Source organism: Phalacrocorax aristotelis, chromosome 3, assembly GCF_949628215.1.
Source record: "Phalacrocorax aristotelis chromosome 3, bGulAri2.1, whole genome shotgun sequence".
Taxonomy (NCBI): Eukaryota; Metazoa; Chordata; class Aves; order Suliformes; family Phalacrocoracidae; genus Phalacrocorax; species Phalacrocorax aristotelis.
Window position 1 is genome coordinate 80,656,943 of NC_134278.1, and position 26,696 is coordinate 80,683,638.

General features: G+C 42.0%; 1 long non-coding RNA gene across 1 annotated transcript in view; it reads left to right on the forward strand.

The window, feature by feature from the left end:
• The window catches only part of LOC142055786 (uncharacterized), a 117,791-nt gene extending 109,283 nt beyond the window's left edge, over window positions 1-8,508 (forward strand). The window contains exon 3 of the long non-coding RNA XR_012660050.1: window positions 8,456-8,508. This is a non-coding gene — a long non-coding RNA (uncharacterized LOC142055786). The remainder of the gene's footprint in view (window positions 1-8,455) is intronic.
• Window positions 8,509-26,696: the final 18,188 nt, after the last annotated feature.

Genomic DNA, 26,696 nt, shown 5'->3' on the forward strand with positions numbered 1-26,696 from the left:
TAGATAAATTGTGCTCAGATTCTGTGGCACAAGAAGGAATGTTTTTATATGTTCTTTTTCATAAAAAAAGGTTGCTCTTAAACCTTTAAAAGGAAATAGATTTTCAGAATTAGAATAACCTAATTGCAATAGTTTTCATAATTACAGCCAAGAATTACCGACAGGAGATGCAGTGTGATCTTTAGATTAAAGTATTGGCACCCCAGAAAAAAATCTTTCTGGGTAAGCAAATACCTCTTCTCTCAGGGAAAGGGTGCTCATTCCCCCACAATGACAAATGTCATTGGCAGAAAAACTGCCTCTGGGGAATTCATCAGTTCTTTGGGTTTTTAGACAGTTTTTGCTCACTCTTTGTGATGTCATAATCATCTCTGCAGTAGCCCTGTGTGACATCACATGCCGAGAATTGTTGAGCTTGGTGAAGAATGAGCAGCAGGAGCTCCATGCACCTTCAGATCTTCTGCAGGCAGATCTATGCTGTACCACGTGCTCCAGAACTGAGGCACGTGCAGAAGCTCAGGTGGTAAAAGCGTGGAGAGGTCACTCTGTCCTCTCTATTATTTTTTGTATAACATCAACCAACCTTACCATAACCTAATTTTGTTTGTGCAAGTCCCAAATCCCTTCAAGATCTCTGGCAGTACTCACATGAGTGACACGAGTTTGTATGTACCTACATCATCGCATTCCCTTAGAGCATGTATATTTATAAAACCACGTGAAGAGGCTAATAAAGCTTTGCTCATTTTGAAGGGGCCCGATCCCACAACATTTACTCCTGCTGGGGACTACTCATGTGATTAAGGCTGACTCACATAAGTGTTGCAAGATCCAGCCTTTAATTTGCAAATCCCAATAACGGTATGTGTTAATCAGACACTTCATCAGTGAAGAGAGTGCTAGATCCATAGTAGCTGTATGCTAAGGCTATAAATACAAGCTAGATTTCTTAAAAACTTCCTTACAGAATTTTGTCCCTAGAAGGGAAAATGTTATCTCACTGCCATCTGAGTCCTGAATGTAAAATTTCAGATTTAAGTAGTCCCACAGAACTAAGAAAAAAATAATTTCCATCTGTACTATTTAATGCCATGTATTTGTAACCGTCTTACTGAAGCAATATTTAATAGGGGCGTTTTAAAAAGACTCTTTTTAGTAGGTTTGATAGTATTTATACGTAGAAGCAGTTAATGAAAGTCCATTGCAAACCCACAATAATTTAGACAGAGCTTCATGATTAACAACTTTGGTATGACAGAGTTATTTTAAATCCTGATTCAGGTGCATGCTTGGACTTGTTGAGGTTGCCCTTAGTGAGGACGGGTCCCCTACAGATAATTCTTTTTTCTCACTGGAGCCATTGTGTCTCTCTGTTTAAGTGCTTGACAGAAAATGTCCACAGTTAGGCTGTGCATAACATATACTGTCAATTTGTAAAATCTTTCTGTGTGACTCTGTTGAAAGAGGGACTATGTCACAGGTTTTCTGTGAATTCTGTGTGTACTGTTTTGTCATGTTAATGGAACTCACAATATTTTAATTGTCCTTAATTAATTGAGGAGGGAGATGATCATTGTGGGGAACTTGTAGGCAGTATGCGGAACAGTACTGACACCATTTTGGTGAATACAGGTGATGAATAGTGTTGACATGAATGGCTGCAGTTACACAGTGTGTGTATACACAAATTATACCACCATGTGTGTTCCTCTGTCTTATGAAAGCCTTTTGTTTATATATACCCAGCTATACATTTACACATTATGTAAATAAACACACATATGCCCATGCAATTTAATTGAATATATGGCTATGGGTTAAGAGGCATGTTACTCTGATGAAAAACATCTTATGGTATGGAGTGAAAATATTTCCAATGTGCTTTTGAGCCTCCTGTAGAATTTAAGAAGGAACTGCAGAGATTTCTTTAAGGTAGTGGTTCGAATAATTTAATAGGGAGGCATGGTGTTCTTCCAAAAGCTCGAGGCTGTTGAATGGCAGTCTTAGAAAACCCATTGAGTTTGATCTTATTCAACTCTGTTTATTCTTATTCAATTATGAGCTTTTCCAGCAATCTTTGGTATATGCAAAATGGAACATTGCACTGTGAGTTTTGTTTCAAATTCAGTACGTGCTTTTAGAGCAATGTGCAAGACATTATGCATGTGGATTAGTCTTTCCAACCACAAATTCCCCCAAAACAGACACAAGCATTCAGGATGGAATGGAAAGTTGCCCCAGGTGCATTCAGTCAGCCTTGGGGGTGCGATATGGCTCTCTGATGTGCTGAGAGAGGGGCACTGAGCGATGGGATAGTGGTGCCTCCTACCCACTTTTCCAGGCTGTTGGTGCCACCGTGGCATGCCATGGGTGGAAGGGCCCGAGGAAGTGGTCTCCCACTAGAAAAATGCTCTTGGGAGCTGCAGGAGGTGCTGAACCCACTGCTGAGACCCACCAGGAGGGAGCACTTGCTGGACCTCCATCTGGGGTTGTGTTGCATGTGGTGCACCTTCGCCCTCGTCCCCGTTTGGGAATGAGGAGGTCCTGTGGGGCACTAATATCTGTTCATCTCAGTGTAGGACACCACAAGCCATGCTGCAAGGTGACACGTCTCGCTCTGGCAGAGCCCAGATGCGTGTTTGCGCCTCACACACAAATCTTTTCTTTTGCTTTTTGTTTGTTGTGTTTTTTTTTCCCCTCCATCTCATGCACTCAGCCAGGGCACCTCTCTTCCAGCTGGTCTGTGACACTGTGCAGCCATCAAATGTTAGAAACCCGGATCAGAGAGCAGCAGTGACAGACTCCCCAGTGCAGGCAGGCCAGGTCCCAAATCTATTGTTCACACAAGAAAGCTCAGCAGAGTGACTTGATGGGTTTTTAAAACACTGGAGAACTTTACCAGGAAGTTTTCTTCCTTTTCTACCCCTTGCCCTCACTCTGCTTCAAGCCAGATGCAAAATGTGTGCCATTTTAGCAATTAACAAAAAGGGGAGTATTGTTGCTTCTGAGCACACCTGCACACACGTACACTCGGATAATCAGGTGTGTGAGAATCAGCAATCCCTCTGCATGCAAGGGCTTACACTGTGATGCTTTGTAGTATTGCATTCAGACACCGTGTTCTGAGCGTCTTTGTTATCATCGCCTGATAAATAAACAGCCCTAAAATTACAGAACTTATTATGGTAATTGAGTGAAGAAAAGGAAACGCAAACCCTGCTTCACTATCTATTACATTGCCACTGCTAAAGTTGCCTAAACCTGCACTACTCAAATGATATTGTAATATTAGCCTTCTTTCTTTTTTCACAATGATTGTTTTCTGTCCATCTCAAGCTGGATGTCAGTTCATTTAGATTTACATCAAGTAGTAAATTAAAATAATCACTCAGCAAACACTCTCAGCTCAGTTTTCTCTTTCAGTCAGGAGTTGCGAGAGATGCTTGAAGCATTCAAGCAGAAAATATTGCTGTCTAGATATTTGTCCTCTGGGTGATAAAGGAGGCATTGTCTTGGGACCCACTCAGGCCTCGGAGCTGATAGTAGCTGTGCATCACAGCTGTGAAGTGCGCTTTGTTATGTGTCTGAGGATTAGGGTTCAGGACCTTGTTTTTCTTGAAATACCAGACTGATCAGAGCTGCATATGTTCGGGGGAAAGCAGAGGTCGATGGTTCTCTGTCCACATTTTTACTAGATTATTCTTGGACAGAACTCTGGGAGAATACCCTGCAGCTTAAACCATCCCATGAGTTTTTCATATTCTGCATTATAACCATCATGGAAAAAAGGCTGTGGTTTATCTATCTGCATTTGAAACAAAAGACTACAGCATCACAAACACTCTGGGCTTTGGACCCACACTGGAACAGGCTGAATTTTTCTCCTTTGTGTTTCATTTACAGTACAGCCGCCCATTTAGAAGCACAAATGTACCTTGATATAATAACCAAAACCAAAGAATGTCTGTCCTTAAGGATAGCACAGTCAATCTTCAGATCAACAGTTAATCATAAAGCAAGAGTAGAACCGGGGTGGTGTACAGAACAAGGGATTGGGGGGGACAAAAAAAGGCTGGTCTGTGTCTCTAAGCTGTCTGTTTCAGAAAAAGAGGATGTGGATTTTTTTTCTATTTAAAAAATTATTCTGCATCATCTTTTCCACACCCGGGGTGGGGAGGAAAAAAGGTGTTTATTTTGGCAAATAAGATGTGTGCAGAAGCACTCTTAGTGAAGATGTTACCATGAATTAAGGTAATACTTCCATTACAGTCAGTGAGTTGAAGTCTGAGCAAAGACCGCAGGATCTGCGCACTACCGGCTCAGCCTCTGAAGCAGCCTCGTCTTTGTAGCAGCACAATATGGGAGTTAGTGGAATTGAAGATTTGGGGCCAGGCTGTCACCTCACTTACGTTGTTGTGGTACCACAGAAGGTAACTGGATTTTATGGATACAAAAGGACTATATGTGGCTCCTTTGTTGCAAGTGAATGTACACGTATACATTGCAAAATCAGCTTTCAGTGTCAGTCTGAATCTATCCCTTCCAGAATGGGGCCCTGATCAATAGGCAAAGTGTTGCCTTTCAAATGATTAATGTTAATCATGTAATCCCAATGATGGGATGGAAGCGAGAACAGCATTTGCCCGTATTCAGTATAACGCCAACTGATTCCAGACACTTCTCTGCTTGAAAACATTGCTGTGAGCACAACTTTTAACCCCATCAAACTTCTCCATAAATTCTGAGGGCCACCCATACATCTTTACTTTTAAAACTAGGCCAGCATGGAAAATTGTTCCTTCTGTCATTCAAAATTTGGAGTTCCAATCAAAAATTGTCTTGGCTTAAGCTTCAGATCTGGAATTACTTCCCTCCCATGGAGCAGGGCATCTGCTCCACCCCTCTGGAGCTAGGGGAAAGGCCTGAGTGATATCTACAAAATGAAGTCTGGCTTTAGTCTTTGTGCAGTTTTTCCCAACCACCCTTCTTCCACAGAGCCATCCCTGCCCAGCATTGGGCCTTCACATCCCTACCGTGGCTCCTCTTTCAGGCTTCAAGTCGGTGGGGTTGCTCAGGTGCTCCTCTCCCCACGGAAAGGTGAGCTTGGAGTTGTGCTCCAAGGCACCCTGGAGGTGATTTGAGACATTAGCTTGAGCTTAGTGGGCTTAATGAATGGTGTGAAGTTGTCATTGTGACAGGGCACTAGCTCAGGCTCAGCTGTTGACCAAACAGCCCCTGAACATCCTCTTACCCGTCCAGTCTTTTTATGGATGTCATTGCCATTCAGAGGAGGCTGCTGGCAATTTTCAGTTTTAGTGGTCTTGACAAGAAGGACCCAGAAGTTTTTCTTCTGCCTAGACAAACTGGTTTCTGAGTGACAAAAAAGAGTAACTGGGGCATGATGTGGACAGAGCAGCCTTGGTCAGAGATCAACCTGTGTAATTATTGTTTGAATTAAGCTCTAGACTTCCAACATAGTTAAGCATTTGCATTCTTGTCCTCTGTATTGCTAAATCCTCCTGCTCTACCGTCCTGCCATGTGTCTCTTCCATGGGTATATGCTGGAGAGAGGATGTGCATGGACCAAAGTGGTGCCACGCGGCGTGGGAGGTAATGATTTCTTGTTACTTTGCTGTCTGCCTGGCAGAACTGATTTGCTGTGTTTGTGCGTTTCTGCCTACAGAAAGCTGGCATCATATTAAGGCATTTATCATTGGAGATATGCTAATAGAAAACTTTCAAAAAAGTCATAGAGTAGCAGTCAATGTCTCATTTGTTTATAAGTAGTCTTTTATATTTAGGTATTTTCATTCACTTCTCCTTCCTCCATTCTTACGAAATGACCGCGGGGTACTGACCTCTGCTTTAGTGCTCCTAGAAACCCTCTCTCTCCATTTTATTTGACCTCCAGCTTTTTTTTTTTTCTCACTAGGGTTTTTAAATGCATTTTGGTTTTCATTTTAATGCTTTGTAAAGGTTTGATTTATCCTTCATCACTCATGCTAGCTCAGCTATCCGTCAGTCCTCTTTTCTCCTTGAGTTATTGCTACTGATGGGGTTCCCTTATTATGATATATCCTGTGCATTTTCCCCTTTCTTTCCTAAAACAGTTTTACCTCTTGTTTGTCTGTCTCATACTTCTTTTCTTCTTTTTATATCCTGGCAAAATATATTAGAGGTGCCACTTACTTTTTCTTTCTAATCCCAATCCACAGCCCCCAGCTCCGCTTCCCTCTGCCTGCAGAGACTGATACCTCTGGTGATGTGACCCAATGCTGCTGGCCTGGCCCCGTTTCCTTCCTACCGTGCCTCTGCCCTCCTCTGGTCTGTCACACTCTGTAAACAGTGTGACACGAGCACTGTGCACAGAGTGACAGAGCTGTGCTGGAAGGCAGAGCATTGTGGCACGATGGCCCGAGCTGCTCACACTACCCGAACGCCGCCAGCAGTGCTGTACTGAGCAAGGGAGGACCTTGGAGAACAGCAAGAACATCCCTTTTCAGCTAGGTCTGCCCCAGTAAAGTCAGGGAGCCCTCTGATGACTTTTCAGGGGTTTTTAGCCAAAACCACAGATTAGGTCCCGCTCTCAAAGCTGGACAACAGAATGGGGAATTCCCTTGTTGATTATGTTAAAAAAAGAGGAGGACTATTTCCTGAATGAAGGGAAAAGAAAACCTGCTGGGGGAGAAGGCAGCTACAACCTCCAGCTCCTTTTGCAAACTCACATTGCTGAAAAGAGTTGGAGGCAGAGATGTGAAACCTTCCCCTATTGGTACCTGTTCCCTCTGCTTGAATGAAGGAGACAGAGGGGCCAAGATATTTCAAGTTAAAGTATTTTGCAGGTATTAACTGGCATACCAGTAATTATGTTATCTTTGGGGATTTGTATCAACTGTAAATCAGGTCCCAGAGCTTTATCTGATTTGAGTTCTTCATGGAAAAATGTACAAGTATTCACACAGGCATATCATGAAGCTTACTGAAGCTATTTGAAGCATACATTGTTTTCTAGATATCTCAATACCAATACGAATGCAGAATTGCTGAAATTATCAAAATATTGACATAAAACTCTATGCAAAATGAGACACTTTTGTTTGTGAGTGGTATGGCTTGGGTTTTTTTGCTGTTACCACCAATCACTGCCATCAGGGCTCAGCATAAAACCAGGCACTGGAAGGGGCAATTCCCCTAGTTCTTTGGAGTAAAAGAAAAAATATTTCCTGACTGCAGGAAAAGAACTACTGGGGCTACCAGGTTACCAAGGCCTCTGCTCCTTGTGTGTAGCTGAAGAGAGTATTCAGAGAGTTCAAACACAAGTAGGAGATCTCTGAGTGCAGGAAACAAGCAACGTAGTATGAGGTGAGAGAATTAAGCACAGAGCGGGAGGGCAGTTACCCCATGTGCATCCATTCCCAGCAAGAGAGGTATCCAACAAATCCTTAAATGAGACACCTTACAAAAGCTTCATTATAAGCTCTTGCTAATTTGCGAAATGTCAGGAATGGCAATATTGTTTTCACTCAGCTGTCAGGATTTCTGTGCGTGTATCTGATTAGATGGTACCTTCTGAAAAGTGCAATCAGTCTACCCTAAAGTCTTTGTATGGCACCTGGCAGAATGGCATCACTTCATTATAAATAAATTATATTTGTAATGTCTTTATTATATAACAAAATCTAAGTATTGTGGCTGCTGCTATAAGACATGAAGAACTACACATATTTTCTGCCATAATGATTGTGGATTCTCATCAGGATAACCCATTCCTGGTGTCTTCCTGCTGGGCCATGCGTATTCCAAACTAAAAGGGCAGGCTTGGCTGCAGCTGCTACCTGGAAATCCAGAGGCTGTTGTCTTCCTTATTTCATCTGTCGCTAGTCAGCTGGAAAGCACACTGACCTATGAGTAATGCGGTCATCCCAAACTCATGCTGATAAAACCTTTACACTACTGCCTCTTGCCACCCCTCTCTTTCTGTCTCTCTGAGATGTTCTGATCCAATCTTGACTTCCTTTGAGGTAGGGCATTCTGTCTTAATGCCCTACCCCCCTTGGAGAGTCAGAGATATATGATTCTGAGTTGGTTTTTTGTTGTGTTTTTGCCTGATAGACTTGTCTGCAGAGCTTTTATACAAGTGAGAAAGGATATGACTCTACGGCCATAATCCAGGGGCCCTTTTGGACATTGCTCCTCTCGATTACTGACTGCTATTGAAGGTATAGCAGAAGAATTTCCAAATCCCAGAATATCAGTTTGGTCCTGTGGGCAGTAAACCACCAAATGTAGCTTAGAGCAATGTGGAGTTGGGAGATAGCAAAGCTCCGTTGTTCTTTGCTCTCTCCACCTTCTTGGCAGTACTGGCTGCCATTGGGCAGTAAATCCACTTGGCATATTTGTAATCCTCTATGTTTGTTTGTGCCACTAATGAATGTTTTTTGCTTATTCCTTGCAGATCAGCATGGTGGATTTTATGGTGGATTTCTACAGCTGAGGGACAACTGTCTGTGAATTTCCAGGTAATTGCCATTTCTTCTTCTTTCATGAGCTTCTCTGGATGTTGTGACCTTTTCTTTGATTTTAGGCTGTAGTCCTCTCTCCTTACCCCTGCATTTGCTACCTCATGATCAGACTGTTGTTCTGAGTTGCATCTTAGAGCTACTTTGAAATGTAAAGTGAAGGATGTTCTGGCTGCCCACTCGGTGTCTAGCTCTTCTATCCTACCAGTAGTTTTTTGACCAGAAACCTGCAAACTGCCTATTGATATTTGAGGGGATTTACTTGTATTTTATATAGGTAGAAATGGTTGAACACTTACTGGATAAAGAACTGTCTGTCTGTCTGTCTGTCTGATCCTGCCAAAACTGTGATTCATGGAGAAACTCAGTGGCAAGGCCATTTGCTTGTCCTGAGAGAAACACTGTCACTTTTTGACTGAACAGAGCCCTCATCTATTTCTCACTTTTTAGAGGGCTGAAATTTACTTTGGATTTTTGTAGTAGGTTTAAAAATGTTTCATGCTTGCATTAGGTTTATTCCTTTCTTTGAGAAACTCAAAATTGAAGTAAGCACATGCTACAGTGTGGACCAACAAAAGAGCATTGGGTGCAGTGGTTTGAGGACCACCATATCATGAACACACTAAGCCCCAGTCCTGCTGTGATGCCAAGCCCGTGGCGGTAGATTTGTGCACTGCCTGACAAGGTTGTTCAAGGCACAGCTTTAGCGAGTCAGATAAAAGCAGACTGTTTTTCAGTTTGGCACTCAGCCATCTTCGTTACGATAATGTTGGTATTGTAAGCTCCTTGGGGCAGGGACTGTGGCTTTCTGTATGTCTTGAGTCACTCCAAGATTGTGGCTGGCATTCTGTGTGAACCAAAGCTAATAAATCAAAGCCAGTTTTTTCTCATGCGCTTCAAAACCTACTCCATTTTGGAACGAGAAAACCACGTACAGCTCACTGCAGGCTTTGTCAAATTATTCCTCCCCTTCACACTTGGACTCTTCTTCATTTTCCACACACTTAATACTCACCCAGCTCCTTTCTGTAACTGGCAGCTGATCCAATTACACACTAGAGGTAGAAATACTGAAGTCTTACAGTTCAAATGTGGAATGATATGCATAGTCACTTTGTCACTCAAATCCTTTAAAAAAAAAAAAAGAAAGAAAGAAAAACCAGACTAGCTGGCCATAATTAAGGGCAGAAAACAGAGCACACAGTTAATATCTCCGTGGTTTGCCAATACTGGGATGTCACAAGTACCTATCAGGAAACCAGAGCCATGTGGCTTCCCAGACAAAAACACTGGCTTTTTACTTCTGAGATTACAGTTCAAATCCAATGTAAGGTTCTAAATTAAATGAGACCCTTAACCTATGTCAGAACATGCGATCCCTCCAGGTCAGAGCTAAGGTTATTGGAGGGTCAGTGTGATGAAACTTGTGTTCTGTTGCCTTCAATACACTTAATGGCATAAACAAAGGAATTAAGGTGTAAACCAGCCACAAAGCAAAGAAGCCAGAAGTGTATGGGCACCAGCACCCAGATACAGAGACAAGGAAATAAGAAAACCTGAATTATCAGAGGACATGAACGTAGGCAGGGTTGGGTCAGTGCACTGTAGGTCTCACTTTCTACCACCTTCTGCAATGAGGCACTTCATGGTAATGGACTCATCTGCTGCTCACAGGCAGTAGCATCTGAAAGGCAGGCTAAATTTCGGGTCAGATGGATGGTGCTGTGTTCTGCCTGAGCTGTTTTCTGGGCTCCCTCATTCACTTTCCATTGCATTAACAGTACAAAGATGTAGCTGCAGTCAGATGTGGGATCCCAATGGCACCATCAGCATGTGCAGCTCTTGGACTGTGTAAGTCGCCTGTGCAAAGCTGTACCAAGAGAAAACTTGTTTGTTATTGGAAAGGATCCCAGTCACTTACTAGGGATAATAATGCATGCCTGATAATAATGACCCACTTTGAATTAGATGTAAAGTTAGAATGTAGGCATCAGGTAACTAACAGATACTCCTTGCTTGCACTGTTGGCATTTGACTGCTCTGTGTGGCAGGCTTATACATGTGCCTGCTTCCAGAATTACATTTTTGGAGATTTCTGGTTCAGATTCTCAGCTGGATTTTTGTTCAGAGTTTTGTTCAGAGAGCCGTTTGCATTCAGCAGAGCAAGCTTGTAAAACTGCATAACAGTAGCAAAGGATCTTCCGTGATACCAAAAATGTAGGAACCTTCAAAGCCTTCGAGCTCCTCCAGCTCCCACCAGAGAGCTAGAGCTGAGAATCCCATATGACAAAAAACAAGCAATAATTAAAAATCCCTGTTTTGCCCAAAGAATTGCTTTGTTCAAGGTACGTAAATGTCTTTGCCTGCTTGTAAGTTATTTCATTTTTGGTAGTTCCTTAGCTCAGTAATCTGAGTTTGGGAACAGAGGAGTCTGAAAGGAGTGTTGCTCTGAAACAAAACACCTGTCTTTCAGTCAAGACTAAATTGACAAGCAACAATTTAGTTGTCTAAACTCAGAGCTTTCAGGATTTCAGACTACATAAATGTCAAGATGCCTGGGTAGGGCTCAAAGGTGAGCGACAGTGTAGGCAAATATACATTGGAACTTCAATTATCCAAACCCTGATAACTCTCAGTTACCTGAAGTTTAAACACGTCTTTCCTCACTCTTAGTTTCTACATTTTTCTGTAAAATCCCTTTGTACTGAATCGCCTATGTCTTTGCCCAGCATAGTTTGTAAACTTTTAAGAGCTCGTCTCCTGAGGAGCTTAGTGTATCTGCCAGATCACAGCATCTGCAACCCCTTTCTGACAGAGCCTGTAATTATTCCTTCATGTTACCTGCTACATTTGGATAGAAGTATTAAAATAAATTAATAATTGTTTTCATCTTTGTTGTCTCCAGCTATGTTCCACTTCTCCATAGGCGTGGTGTTGCTGAGGCACCCTTCATCCTAATACAGAGTGTGTACATGCATTGAAATGCCATTCTTTAATGATTCCTTGTAGGGAGGTTATGTCCACTGATTAGCAGACAGAGCATAGGATGGACTTTGCAAGTTAGTAGAATCTACCATTGGTAGGTTGGGTTTCATCAACCAAATTCTTCCCTTCCTTGCTCTTCTGTAACATCTTTGACCTTTGAAATTGAGCCAAATATGCCTCAATTTCCATAGTTTTGGAGCTTAAAAGCTGCTGAGATCCAAATCAAGACCCTCAGAGAAATTTTGCTTTACATGTTCCTGGCTTCAACACTTTTTTTCAATACATCCCAGTTACTTTTGAGGGGGCTGTTGTGATTTGATTTCAGAGAGGCAGCAGTTCACAGTTACAGGTCCCTGCAGCAGCTACAGAACTAAATGAAAAAGTTTTGAGTGGCAGAAGAAAATGGCTGGCAGGAAAGCATGTGAGGCCTCTTCACCTCCTTTTTCACCTTTATATTTTCCAGCCTTATTTTCACCCCATTCCTGACTTATATTTGCTACTTGAAGTTTCTCCCAACACTTTCTAACACCTTCTGGTCTTCTGTCTATGGCAAACAAGTGGTGAAGGGAGTCCCTCTCCTTTTCTCTGTGCTCTTCAGCAAGCATTTTCCTCTTTATCCTTTAGGGGAGGAATCTGAAACAGAATAAGGATAGGAGATTTTTGTTTCATCCCCAACAGCAAGGACTCTGGGGAAAAGAGTATCTGAATAATCCAGGATGATGGGCAGACCATTCTGCAAAATGAGAGGTGGCACATGCTAATCTGCACCGTGGTCCCTTTTCAGATAAATGTTCATTAGTGGCACTGAGGAATAAAAGCAGCTGTACACGTTACCCACTCTGCAGTGGAGGATTTTTGGGTAGAATGGGGCCCCTGAACAATAAACTGGTCCCCATGAGGAAGAATAAGGGGATTTCTGGCCAGGTCAGGCAATGTCTGCCTTCCCCTTAGCTGAAGGCAACGAGCTTGATCCCACCAGAACAAATGGCATAAGACATGGAGGATCCGGTAGTACACAGGAAAATGAAATCCTTTTCTCCATTGAAAGCAGGGTTGTGCAAGTGAACTAGAAGGCAAAATGCAATCACGTTTCATCTGTTGCTTTGACTGGGAATGGGAAGAAAAGAAAACTAAATGGGGATATTAAATTCTAAGTTTTGTGGGTAAAAAGAAATCTCATTCTCCTGACAGCAAACTAATATTGCAAACAAAATATAGCAACAGAAGACAGACCAGCCAGTGCCTGTTTCAGTATTTAGGAAGTTCTAGTGTCTTAGGTGTTCCATGGCAATCAAAATTTGAAGTAAATTGAAGTTGCATTTTAGTTTAATTACACAATAACATCAATTTAAACATTATTAAACAGATGCAATTTTGTGCAATTCTTTAAATTACGTTTCTCACATATGCATTTAATTTAAATTTACTGAGATGTTTATTTATGTTAATAAAATAATTAAAAGCAGTTATTTAAGAGTAACTATGAAATAGCTATGTAACTACCTATATTAATAAGACAGTTAGTTAAGGGATAATGTCTATTGCTTTATAGTGTAATTGCAATAAACAGCTGCTGAGTTTGATTAAGAGCTGAAGTGGAGCTAAAGTGTTTGAGCAATCTCAAAAGCCATTTGTTGTAAGTGTACTACAAAGCAATAGCGATTATTCCTATTATACAAAAAGCCATAGTATAAACATTAAAATATAACTCCTTAGTAGGATGATTTTTCTTGGGCTATTCAAGGATCTCCCTCTGAATGGTGGGGCTAGAGAAGGAGAGCTGGTGTTTTAGTGGAGAAGAGGCTTGGTGGGGGCAATAATTTTGCTGAACGCAGTTTTGTTCATACCCAGAGTCACCCATGTGTGAGAGCACACCTAAGTGCTAGGAGGGGCACAATCTGTGCTTGTAAGCTGTGTTTTCTCAGGGGTGGCATCATTTGAAAATCTCTAGCTGAATCCCTTTCAAATTTTGTAGAAAAATTTCAACCTTTGCCCCAGGTCTGACCTAGGAGTTTATTCAGCTCTTTGTTGGAGTATAAAAAGGGATAGTCAAGCGTATAGTAAAAGTCCTTCTGCAACTTTGTCTATGAAATGGCTGCTGCCACTCCATAACTCCATCATAAACACATGAAGCAGACACTTCCTGATCCCCAAGCATATCCTGCTTTATGGCACTGACACACACCTAAACCACAGACCATTAATTTCACTGGGATCAAGTAAGCAAACAAGCATTACTTGTATTGCAGTTGTTATTTACAAACTCCTTATTCTCCTGGTTCTGGGCAGTGAACTCATATGTAAGACATTTACCTTTAAAATTTCTGCTATGTTAGGGTCCACAAGTTTTGTAGCAAGTCAGGAAAGAATTGCTTAATTACTTAAAGGCTGTTTTATTTCACCTTTTATTTGAGAGAAACTTTGAATGGTAAACTCTGACACCTTGGTTGAGGCACAAATGGACATGCGAAGTCAGCTGCCTTTAGCTGCTTTTAGTTCAGGTACCTCTGTAGCTGTATTAACAGTGAAAATCTCACAGAGACCAAAAGTGCTATGAAATGCTGCCAAGCAAAATTTTACCAATAGAGATCTTGCATATTTATGGTTTTGTAGTGGCCAATCTAGGTTGGCCAAGTCCTAAATTAAGATTTTGGGGGCGTGAGGGGTAAGAACGCGTCCTGGGTATCCTGCCTCAGGTCCTGAGCTTCTTCTGACATTATTGACGCTTGGGAATCGCTTAAGCAAGTTCTCACTTTCAGCTAGATGCAAACATCGATGGGAAAAGTGGGTGATTCTGTCACTGCTGTGAACCAAGGTCAGGGAATATGTACCAAAGTCCATTTGATGAAAACCCACCAAATTCATTTGCATCAAGGTTGTAGGGATTTCACATAAAAATGTAGAGAGTTCAAGAGGTGAAAAAAATGTGTTATCAGTACAGTTACACTGGTTTCCTCCTTTTACACAATCTATCCTGAAAGAGATAACGTATCTTTGGCTAACAAGTCATATATAGTATTTTGAAAAAGCCGACAGGAAAAGGCAGCTTGGCAAAGTCAGATGCACAGTGATTAATCCAAGTGCCAATTCACTACTAATCTTCTGTGGAATAGTTTTGTTTCTGGTTTATTAAGGAAGCGGATGGGTGGCTGGGTATCGGGGGGGAGTGGGGGTGGTGGGGTGGTGTATGCGCATGTGCATTTGCAGGCAGGTGGGTCAGATTCCTATCCATGAGAGCACCGCTGCTGCTAGGATCTTCCCAAATAATCTCTATTGGTGACAGAAATGGAGCATGGGACCTGCTCCGCTCTACCAGCTCCTACCTCGGGAGGAGCTCAGGCAATGGCAGAAAAAGCCCACCCAGCATACTTGCCTTTTTAAGCTTCTGGGTCTTGCAGGCCTTCCTAACTCTGCCCTGGGGAAAAACCATGTAACAATGGATAAAAGACTTGGGCCTCCCAGCTTAGTTACAAAGGATTCTCTTCACTCATCCTCTTAGTGAGAAATCCAGTTGAATGCTTTTTGAAATCTTTCAAATATTAAAAATAAAATAAATCTTCTTATTCCATTCCCTGGCGAGATTCTTGACTGCAGTGCCATGTTGTCATACACTTCAGGTCCTTTAAAATGTCGGAAGGACCCCCTTCAGTGATGTGGCTGCAGCCAGGTACACAGAGAAAAGGTTATTAAATTCTTTGTGTGCCTTAAGAAAATTAAAGGGATAAAACCAATGAGCCTGAGAGGGGCAATATGTAGTGGATATTAAAATAATTTGGTGACAAGCTGCAGAAGGCTCACTGCCACTACCTAGCTTAGTTGGGATCCATTTTGGAAAAGAGCTGGAGTAAGTTTATTTGTTTCAGCCAGAGAGATGGGACTATTACCGTTTCACCTGGGCATATGAATCATTGTGGTTTGTTGCTCAGAACAGTTACTGCAGAAAATACTTGGCAAATCAGTCGTGAAAAGAACCAACCACTTGTTTTCAGCTGCCTGAGAAACTGGTTTGCCTTCCGTCTCCTTCTCCTCTGAAATGTTATCTGCTCTCTTCCCTTAGCGCCAAAGTCAGCCTAGAGATGCTCTACTCCCTCTTTGCACATGCTTTTCAACCCAGTGGGGACAAGATGTTTCAAGACACTCTGAGGCCACTTATAATCTGAGAGAGTTGGAAAAATGAAAGTTGTCCCTGTACACCAGGGTTGTGTGTTCCTACACCACCTTGAGTTAGAGCAGATGAGAACCTGAATTTCTTAACAGTAGGGTTTTTTTCTTCTTTTTCACTAAAGTATACATTTAGCTTCATGTGAAAACCATCCACTTGCCTTGCTAGGTTTTTGTTGGTTTTTTGGTTTTGGGTTTGCATTTTTTTGACATCTTGCTATCTCTGAATTTAGCTTTGGTTCATTAGTCAAGGAAATAAACAGACACATTTCTTATTATTCATACTATCACAGAGTGTATTCCAAGCCCATACATATCCTGCAGCTTGTTAAATAATTCTTTATCCTTTAAGAAATTCCCATTAATCTCTGACCAAGAAGAGCAATAATAGGTTAGTTAGTCATCATATATAAAAATCTGAATCATTTTTACAAGTATCTTTAATGGCTTCCATTAATTACGTGCCTTCATAAAAACGCTACCCCTCTCAAACACAGCATCCTTTCATTCTTCAAGAGGATCTAATTTCTGAAATAACTGAAATTAAGGCACTGATGCTTTGTTTGGGCAAATTAAGCAGAAAAAATATTCACACAGCTCAAGCAGAAGGTACAGGAATCATATATTCTATTAACTTTTCAGCTACCTTCATATTATTAGCAAAATCTTACAAGTCAACCCAGTGGACTACAGTGATTAGTGTTACACTGACAGCAAAATATTACATGTGGACTGGGTTGTGATTTTAGCTGCAGCCCGGGTGAAGATGAGACTTCTCCCCCGCTGCTCTTGGCTTTGCCCTGCATGTCCTTGGCTCAGGTTTCATGGTGGTTGCATGGTCAGCATCAATGGGGCTGTTACCCAAGGGCACAGCGCACCCTTCCCGTTCCATCCCTGCCTCCTCATGCCTGCCTGCCGTGCTCCAAGGAGTGTTGTGTTTCCATGTGCTCAGCAGCATCAGGGGGCATTTTTAGGGTCAGATGATGTTTTAGCCTATTAATTCTCTTATCAAACACACATCTTTGAGTGGGCAAAAATGGTCCCATCAGAGCTGGGCGGGCAGGCAGGCCCGGTCTTTTCAAGGGCAGCTCAGGCTTCTGGTGAATTAAAGTGGCTGTAAAACCACAGCCAGGATCATTATGTCGTTCATTCCTTTTTTTCTGGCTCTTTGTTAATTTAGGTATTAGTTTGTTACCTTAAACCCACAATAAAAGGCAACATTTGCTGCCCTGCCATCAGAGCTGTATGGGACAATGTTTCCAAAACTTTCAGAAAGGCATCTTCTCTGTGTTCATCTGTCTCCCTCTGAAGACACCAGAGGCCCCGAGTAATGGATAAAAATTTGCAAGGTCAAATGTCAAACAGAGGCAGCCTCTAACCCTTAACAGCCTCTTTAAACCCTTCCATAGTCCATAGGTTGAGGAACACTGAAAAGGGAAGGATGGTACTGAAGCCTATTCCTCCCCTGTTCTATTTCAGGTCATGTAACTTTGCTTACTCTTGTGGAAAGCCTGAGGAGCTCCAGGAGGGGTTTAACAAAGAGATCTTCCTCTCCTGTTCAGGTGAATAGGCATGAATTAGACTCTTGAGAGACTTAGGCAGTATAAATACATAAAGGAAATCTTTTGATTACACATAGTGTTAAAAGATGCTAAAAATACTTCTACTACAGTTAGTGCTGGCTTTTTATGTATTTAATTGTTTATCTTAATTTATGATATTTTTCCCCTTCCCTGGGAAGTGAAGACTATCAATAGATAAGGGAGAGAATTCTGTGTTTTTGTATGCAGTATGAGTCCAGTACTTGGCCAAGACCCAGACCTATTGTGGCAAGAAAGTAATAGATGAACTAACTAGGGACCCAGACTCTCTGGGTAGCATCCAAGAAACATTAAAAAATGTAGTACTGCACATAACAAGTAGGAAGATGCATGCAAATGTTGATGTCTTATTGAAAACTGTTAACTTATTAATACATTGGGTTTATAGACATGCATTTGGATTTTAAAACCTGCTGTCTAAGTTCATGCCCTGAAATCACCTGCTGAACTATACGCCTGAAATAATATTTAAAGTGGTGCCACACTGGTGAGGAAGTTCTGAAGAAAATGACACTTCTGGATCCCTAGGGCTAGACCGTTTCTTTTGAGAGCATCAGCTCTGAGGTAGTGGTAGTGGTCCAGTTCAGCTCTCAGGAAGGTTTCTAAGCAATGGTCCCACTTTGTTTCTTCACCATGTCTTCCCCACCTGCAAAGAAGCAAGCCATGTGTATGACCCTTAGGACCTTGTCATACAGGTAGGAGGGTTCACTGTCTATAGGTTCACGTGAAAGGTGTGGGCCAAGAGCTTTGTGTGGTACCCAGAGACCTCCTAAAGCCTTTTAGAAGGGACATCCTAAAAGTGTTAGAGATTGGGGATCATTGGCTATATAAGATTTAGGATTACATTGATGCTGATGGCTGGAATGAATCTTATTCCTGTGGGTCTTCGAGATATGGCTCATATTATCACATCCATGTTGCTTGTGACTACAAAGTCTGATGAGCATTATAATTATTCATGTAGGTCTGGTTTGTCATCCGACCCTGGTAAGATATAAAAGGTGATTCAGTCAACCGTCTTGCAGTCAACCCACTGAGCAAAGCGTCTGTGACTACACATAGCTAATGGCTAGAATAGGTGGGGAAAGATGCTCGAGTCTCTACTTCTGTGTGTATTTATATGCGAGCCAACTGCCATCTGGTTCTTCATTAATGTCATACAGCTGGTAATGCAACCCCCAAATGTTTTTGTTTTCATTACCAAAGGTATCCTTACCATTTTCCATGTCAATCTGAACAGTCATAATGGCCTTTGATGGCACACTCAGCAACATGTGCAAAGTAGCTGTGATCGCACAAGTGCAAAGAAGTATGTAGAAACAAACACGCTGGAAAAGTAGGTGAGCTCCAGTGGAGACAGTTCATATGGAACAGACAGGGCTGTCCTGTGAAACACTACAGCAGCCTGAAATTATAATTTCTTTCTACCACAGCAATAAGCAAGCAGGTTCAGTGATTGCACTTTATTCACAACCATAACTATCATTACTAACATTCACTAGAGGTGTCAAATCCCTGGTTTTTATGCTTTTATAGTAGTATTTTATCTCTTTCCCTCTAGAATTATTATTTTTTTAGTAGGCAATAGCGTATCTGTTAGGGATAACAGGTGAATGGTGAGACTTGGGTTTTGATTTTTTTTTTTTTAACCTGACCTTACTTGCTCCCTATTCCCATCTCATTCATGCTCAGAGCTTTGTTTGAGCTGGAGGACGAGTTTCATAGTTGTTGTTGTACCAAGTGAGCTTGCTCGTACAGTGGGTTTTTTCTAATCTTTCAACTCTAATTGTTGCATACAAATTGTTTAATAAATAATGTTGGACAGGAAAAAAAAAAGAATAGATATTAATTAAGAAAAGGATTTAGGCTGACTCAGTCTCATACATGAGACAAAAGGTTAAGTAAATGCCAAGGCCGCTATGCCTCTTCAAACAATGAATATTAGTTTTAGAATCATTAATGTCTGCTTAGAAAACAGAGTCATACTGGAGACTTGTATGCCAAAATAACCAAGGCCAGGGCTGTTTCTTTTCAATCTGAAGCTAAATTATTCTCCAATAGAGGGCTAAATGTATGCAATTAACAGTGCTAGGTAGGACAACAGGGAATGGCAGTTTTAATATGTAGCCAAATTGAGATCAAGTTTTTCTTTGAATCTGGTAACTTGTACATTTAATATGCAGAGCCAAGCTCTGCAACAGAATTAGTGAAAAGAAGCAGATAATTAACTCCTTCACTGCTTGTCAGTGGAGACAGAATGATTAGCCTGCCGTTTACTGATTCCTGTCTTCTAAAGTTGCTAGATTTACAAAAACAAAGTTTTTTCAAGTGCCTTCCATATGTGGGCAAAGATTAAAGGACAGTTGTGTAGTTGTTATTAGAAAGAGGACTACCACATCATATTTTTAAAGAAAGCTTCGTCCTGGGAAAGATTAGTTTCTCAGGTTGAGGGGTGTTGATGTTGGAACAAATGTGACCATATATATATAATAATATATTTTAAAAAATAAATAATAAAAGACTTTTCAGCAAGTGGGTGACTTTCACCCCGATGAAGGCAAAAGTCAAAGTGCTTATTAAAACTTCCCAGCACTGTCATGTGCAAAAAAATGCTCTCTACTAGACAAGACATGTTACTTACCACACTAACATCACCCATTTAGTATGAGTGTACCTAATAATAATACTTAATTTCCACCCAGTGATCTCCAAGAAGATTAATATATTTATTCCCAATTTACTGAAGGGAAGTGAGGTAAAAGATAATGAAGTGACTTGCATAAGGCAGCTCTGTTGAGCAATGGCCAAATGGGTCTGAAGCTTGACTCCTGAGTCCTAGATAGTGCTAAACTGTAAATCTCATGGAATTTGATTGGGATGTCTCTAACGTACAGTTTTTGACTGAGCAAGAATCCCAGTAAAATTGTCCCTGTGTTTCTAGGGCTAGTTTGGCTCTGGAAAGTTGCAACCTGCAAAGTAGAAATATATTTTTACTCCTATTTATGTCTAAGCTGAGTCTGCACTTCCTTGCTCTGGGTTCTGCTTGAGCTTAAAGCAAAAGGCCATCATTTTCCATTATACGTCAGACAGCCTTTTCAGCTTTCAAAGCAGTGCATTTGGTTGCAGCAGTTGCTCCCATGAAAGTCAACAGCCACATGCAAATAAATCTTCAGGTTTGAAAATGGTACGCTTAAATAGTTCAAGTTTTGTTTCTAAGGCTGAAGTGCATTACAGCTCTCATTTAACTGAGTAAATACCATTATGCTGAAGTCCTTTGCATTATCATCAACAGGAAGAGAGCGCTTTGCTCCAAGGCTTGTTTCAGTGAAGGGTCTGTACTGGAATGTGTTGTATTTACATTTAATATTTGTGCTGTGTCTCCATCCCCCTCTGCGATTTCTGGTGCTTGCTGCTTTCAAGAGGGACAAAAACATATCTGGAGAATGGGCCCATCCAGGGACACATGTTCAAGCCCAGTTCTGAGCCTTATACTTTCCTTTCAGGCTTTTTACCTGCTACTGCTAGGGAAGAGCAAAGGTGCAGCCAAACACCAGATTCTTGCTTTCCGATATTGAGCTCCTCTCTCGATGAGTGGTTTATTAGTTTGTGCTCAGGCTTGACCCTGTGTAAGAGATACATACCTGACTGTAGGAAGCTAACATATGGGATATTTTAACTGTCCATATTTACATCATCTTCATTAAGACCGTTTGGAAATAATCTGCTTTTTCTACTTGTGAATCTTTATATTTTCCTTCTGGGAATTTTATTTCTGGAGGTCAGGGCTCTGGATGACTAAAATTTGTTCTTTCCTACCCAGCTGGCCTCACTGCTGAGAGCACAAGCGGACTCCAGCAATCTGAAAGTCTTGTAACTACGGCCACCACAGGGGTCCCAGTTGTGTGCAGAATCCAAACTAACTGAGGCCACGAAGGAACAGCTTCCCTCTGGATGCAGTGGCCTGTTTCACCACTTGGCAAATATTAGATTTTGAAAATGTTTAGCTTTCAATTGTTTCACTATGAGTTCATGCCAAAAGGCCAGGTGTGGCTTCGTTGTATTTGCTAAAGGTCTGGCTCTGGTGTGGGAGGATCGCCTATGAGGCAAGGCCTGAGGTCAAACTGTCCTCTTGCATTCCTCATACGGGCCGTGCTGCTTTACAGTTGGCTCTGGGGCGATGTGGCTAATGCTAACAGAGAGGTGATGTGCGGGTTGCTTAGTGTTATGGCACAGCCATACTTGTGGTTTTATCCCTTATGGATACATCTCAGCATGCTCCATCTATCCTGTCAGGCACCATCTGTTTACTCATCCTTCTATCCATTGCGATTGTCCTTGTGACAGCATCATATTGACCAACTTGGGGCAGGCAAAATGGCCCCAGGCCCTTCCTCCTGATGTCACTAACCTGAAAGCAGGTAAGATTAGAGTCCAAATTGCTATACAGGAGGTAAGATTGCTGAGTCTTGGGAGCAGCCTGGATGTTCCCTTCTGGAAGGTGCCTTTTCACACAGTGACACAAAGTGTCCTTCCCTTGTGCATCTTTAAGCAAGAATCAGCTAGGGGCTGTGCCGGCTGTGTGCTTGAGGGTTTCTGTAGCCGTCTGTGGTCCTGGTGCCATAGTGATAGGGGCATCTGGGATGTAAATACATGTAAAGATGTATGCCTCATACCAGCAAAGGAATCCCTAAAATAGTGAAGGAGAGGGGAACAAAAGCTTTATTTGTGTAAGACTGCTCATAGAGGTATTAAGGCAGCTTCTGCTGTACTTCTGATACTGACATGCTTAACGTGGTGGTGGCTGTAAGTGCAGGGCAAGCTCAGCAAGCACTGGTGAGCGCTGGCAGCCCTAAGCCACTGCTGCCCCAGCTAGAGCCGGTCCTGCATTGATCTTACGGGCTGCTCCAATCCTCTCTTCACTCCCTCCAGGCTGCTCCAGGCCTTTATCTCAGCGCCTTCGCAGCCAGCTCTGATCTGTGTTCCCTCAGCTCCTGCCTGCTCTTCCGAGCCCCTGCCTTGCCGCCCCACACAGCTGCCAGTGCTGCTGCTGCTCATCTCTCCCCCACCACTGTGAGCCTCTGCAGCTTGGCTCTCCTGCCTCCCTGCCAGGTGCTACCTCTAACCTCACTGAGCACCCTCAGGGCCCCTTCTCTCATCTTTTACCTTTTCTTCCTTTGTGCTCCTGCTTCCCCAGATGAGCCCTGTCCTGCTCCCCCAGGAGTGACAACTGTGACTGGCATCTCTGTCAACACCACTGCTCCTCTACCCCAACTGCCGGTCGGGCAGGATTCAGCCATCACATTTCACTGGATTGCAGAGGTGCTTATGCTGAGCTCGGTCTTTCCTCAGGAGACCTCACCCACTTTCATAGCATAACCCGTCCCATCAATCAGTGTATCTCTCAGTGCCAACAGGCTGGACAAGGGCTTGGCTGTGCTCCTTGCAACGTTTAATGCCCAGCGCCAAATCGCCAGGACACCGTAGACTATTGGGTTCCACTCAGGCATAATTCCATCATTACCATTGATTTGTTCGCTCACGCTCCCCACAGTGCTTTTAATCAACTCTCCATCTTTGTGCCTTCACACCTTTACGCTTTTCATGATTGGCTCTGCTACCTTCTGCCTCTGCAATGAAATAGTACCATAGAAATCCTCCTGCCTCTTACATACATTAACAATTCCATTTCTTCTCTCTCTGGTCCAGTGAAGGGATCTCCCTCTCCCACAAAGGCACCACTGTCTCTGCAAAGCACTCTGGTAAGCACACAGGGAATAGCTTTTATTCATTATTCCTCAAAGTCCAGTACAAAGGGTTATAATGAGTTACTGGCTGCTTTGGTTTACTCTACCTTCAAAGGCTTTTTTATAGTTTAAAAGTGAAGGGAAATGCTGACATTAATTTTGACTGTCTTTCCATAGCATTGTACAGAGAAGATAAAACTAACATGCAGGTAAAGGGATAAGTAACTCACTAGCCAAAAAAAAAAAAAAAAAAAAAAAAAAAAGTAGCAAATAGGGTCATCATCACATTCATTTCATGAAAGTAGTGTGGTGTTCAAGAGAACTCATTAGCCTTTTTGTCCTGCATTATCACCATCATTTATCAGCAGCTGAATCACATGTCACAACTACTATCCTTTCTGGCATCCAGTGTGGGACCCACGGACTCCCAGAGAATGCTGAGTTTCGACGCCAGGGTTGTGCCGCATGATGCACTAGGCACTGTATTAATTGTGGCAGACATAATTTTTTCCAATATACTTCTAAAGGGACACTCAATAAAGCAATGCAGTGTGATTTACCAACTCAAAGAAGCATGGACAAATAAAACCACATTATAGGCCTGTCCTTCTTTCCCCTAAACCTTTGTTAGTTTGTTAGCACTTAAAGTATTGCAAGTTGTTTGAAAACAAAACAAACCCAAACCCACAAGTGAAAAAACCAAACGTTCAGCTAATCAGTCCACACAAACATGCAGGCTACTTTCAGTGAAACACTTCATTTTAGTTATGTCTCAAGTGATGGTGACCTGTTAAATCTTTAAAGAACTCCACTGCTTCTTTAAGCTGTGACTCTCTGATCACTTTTGTGGACACATACACGCTTCTCCACTGCAAAGCAGAGTTTGGGGAGCAGTTTTAGAAATCAGATAGGAGCTCCTCTAGGAACCCAGTTCCTTTAATTATCAGGTGATAATTGTCCATGTCTTGCATCAACGCAAAAATAAGTGGGAAGGGAGAAAACTGCAGCATTGTTCAAGCAGCTGAAGTTGCAATTATCCGTTCAAGCCAGCGCTTTAAGGAAATATCTCATGTATAAAAGTGGTGCACATCCGCCATCACATCTAAGAGAAGGGGAAACACTGAGTTTAAGAGCAGGACATGTGGAGGCTGATCCTGACCCTCTAGACTTGGGCAAGTCGGTTAACCCTGTGACTCAAATGCTGGGAGCAACAGCATTTGCTTACCGCACAGGGAGGTTGTGAGGATTAATTAATATTTGCAAAGTGCTTTGAAAATGAAAAGTAGCATGTTAAGTACTATAAAGTATTATTAATAGTGATAACAAACTGATAATTTTGGAGCATATGTGTCTGTTCTTAACCTTTTTTAGCAAGACCTTTCATTGCAAACAGCTGAACAAGTAACGCCACTAGAGCCAGAGTGCCTGATCCCCTGTTTTCCAAAGCACTGGGGTTATGCTGATTGAGCAAGCCACTGAGTAAGTACAAAACACATTCCATTTCACCATTAAAGTAAGCTATGCTATATTTTAAAACACGGTGTGAGACAGTATACTTTTAATGCACTGAGCTAATATGCCTGGGATGATTCTAACTGTTAAATGTGTTTGAGTGGAGCTAAACAGCTTTGGAAAATTCCAGCTTTTTGGGTTTGGAGCATGTGCTTTACTTTCTATCAGCTCTGAATGCATCCCGAAGTTTTCTGTGTTACCCATGTGTCATTTTGATGGCTGCTAGCAGCAGCTTCCCACTTGCTGGCTGGTGTCTCGCTCACCCAGCCATGCCACAGTGGCTTGCATGGTCACACACCACGCAAACACTTGCTGTAAGAGGTTCACCAAACTTTGAGCCTCTTGTTGAAGTGTACATTGTCTGCACTGAACAGGGAGAAGTGCTTTGATTCTTAGCAATCTCCCTCTGTGCAGCCACATGAGGGAAGGTTGAGGGCAAGAAGTAGTGATGTGTAGAGTATAGGACTGGACGTTGCCAGTAATGGCTCCTACTGTTACCCGTTTGGATTTTATGCCATGAAAACGAGGCACTGGTATCAGTGGCAGTCAAGAGTTAGTCTGTCAACATATTCAATTTGAAACAAGAAACAGTTTCAGGCTTGTATGGCCCAGGTCTTTAAGGCCAGTTTTCTGGCACGATGAAAAATGGTTTTCCTCTGAAAACTTTGAGATCTAAGAATTTTGGCTGGAGTGTAAACAGTAGGACTCTCATGAAGAGTAAAATTTATTTCTTAGCTTGATAGGGTCAAGTAACTCTAACTGGGATTAGCTAATGTTTCACAGAACCTGATGTTTTTGTGGCTAGGGAATCCCTTGAGGAAGGAAGATATCCATGTTTGATGAAAAGCTCCTAATAAAATTAGATACTGCTTCTGAGCTTATCAAAGGAAAATGGAAAGTAATGAAAATTAAAAGTGCAGCTCTGAAACCTTGTAAAATCCTGACAAGATAGCGATCTGGAATTTGCTGTCCATTATTTTTCCCCTTTTTCTGTCCCATCTCCCCATGCACACACAATCCTGCACGGACAACTGCTGCTTCTTTCTCCAGTCAGATGACCTTACTTGTGCCCCCCTCATAATCTCTCTCAGCAGCCCCACCTCTAAACCCCCCACCAAAATGAAACAAAGAAACAAAAAAGAACAGTAATCAGGCTGGGGTAACTTGCCAAATCCCAGACTTTCTCTGATGAGTTATTGCAGAAGAAAAGAATCAGCAGCGAAACAAAGGATAATCTCCAAGATATCAAATAAAGCTGTCCTATTCCCTTAATCTCTTTCCGAATTATTAGTGAAGACCTGGGACATTTCCAAAAAAAAAGGACTTCTTTTCTGAAAGGGAAATGGCCTGTGGCTGTGGCAATTTGTGATCAGAAGGCAAACTTAGGGGCCAGTGTTCTGGCTTCTGCATGAGTAAAATAGGATACTGTAAAAGGAAAGCAGAAATAAGAGGGGGGTGTATTAAAGAAGGGGACAGAACTTTCATCACTGCTAAAAATATAGATCTTTAACTGTTTGCCTCCATCTTTGTGAGCAGTTAAACTTTTCACTCTATGAAAGACTGGAAGTAGGGAAGATTTTCTGATCGTTTGTACTTGAGTCCATTTCCTGTGTTCCTGGACTATTCTTTCTTCATGCAACCTTTATCAGGAAACTTGCTTGCCAGAGACACCAAAAGAAATGCTTTGCATTATCCTTTTCTTTTTTTTGTGGGGCTGTCCCAAGATATCCTCTACCATGCTTGATGTTGGTTTCAAAAAGCAAACTGGCTAGTTGAACAAATGGGGAGGAATACATAATGTCAAAATACAGGTGAGAGTAATGCTTTTATTACTGTCTGGTGAAGCACAGAGATACAAAATCTAGCTGTCCAAAATCTGGAATTTGATCACTCTTTTTGGTTCTTTGCTGATGCACCCTGATACCTGAAGCTCCAGCAAGGACACTGCTCAGGTTGTCTTTTTTCTTTCCCCCTCCTTTTTTCCCCCCAGGTTGCTTTAATGTGTAATATTGGCAATAATCACGCTGGTATTGTTGCCTAGGCATTCTTGAAGAGTCAGAAGTGGACTGTAATTGAAGAGTTCATTACCAAGATCAGATGGCTCCTTGATTATAGTGGCAAGGTGAAATATATATCCTCACCAAAAAGCAACTGCTAAACCTTTAGAGAAGTCA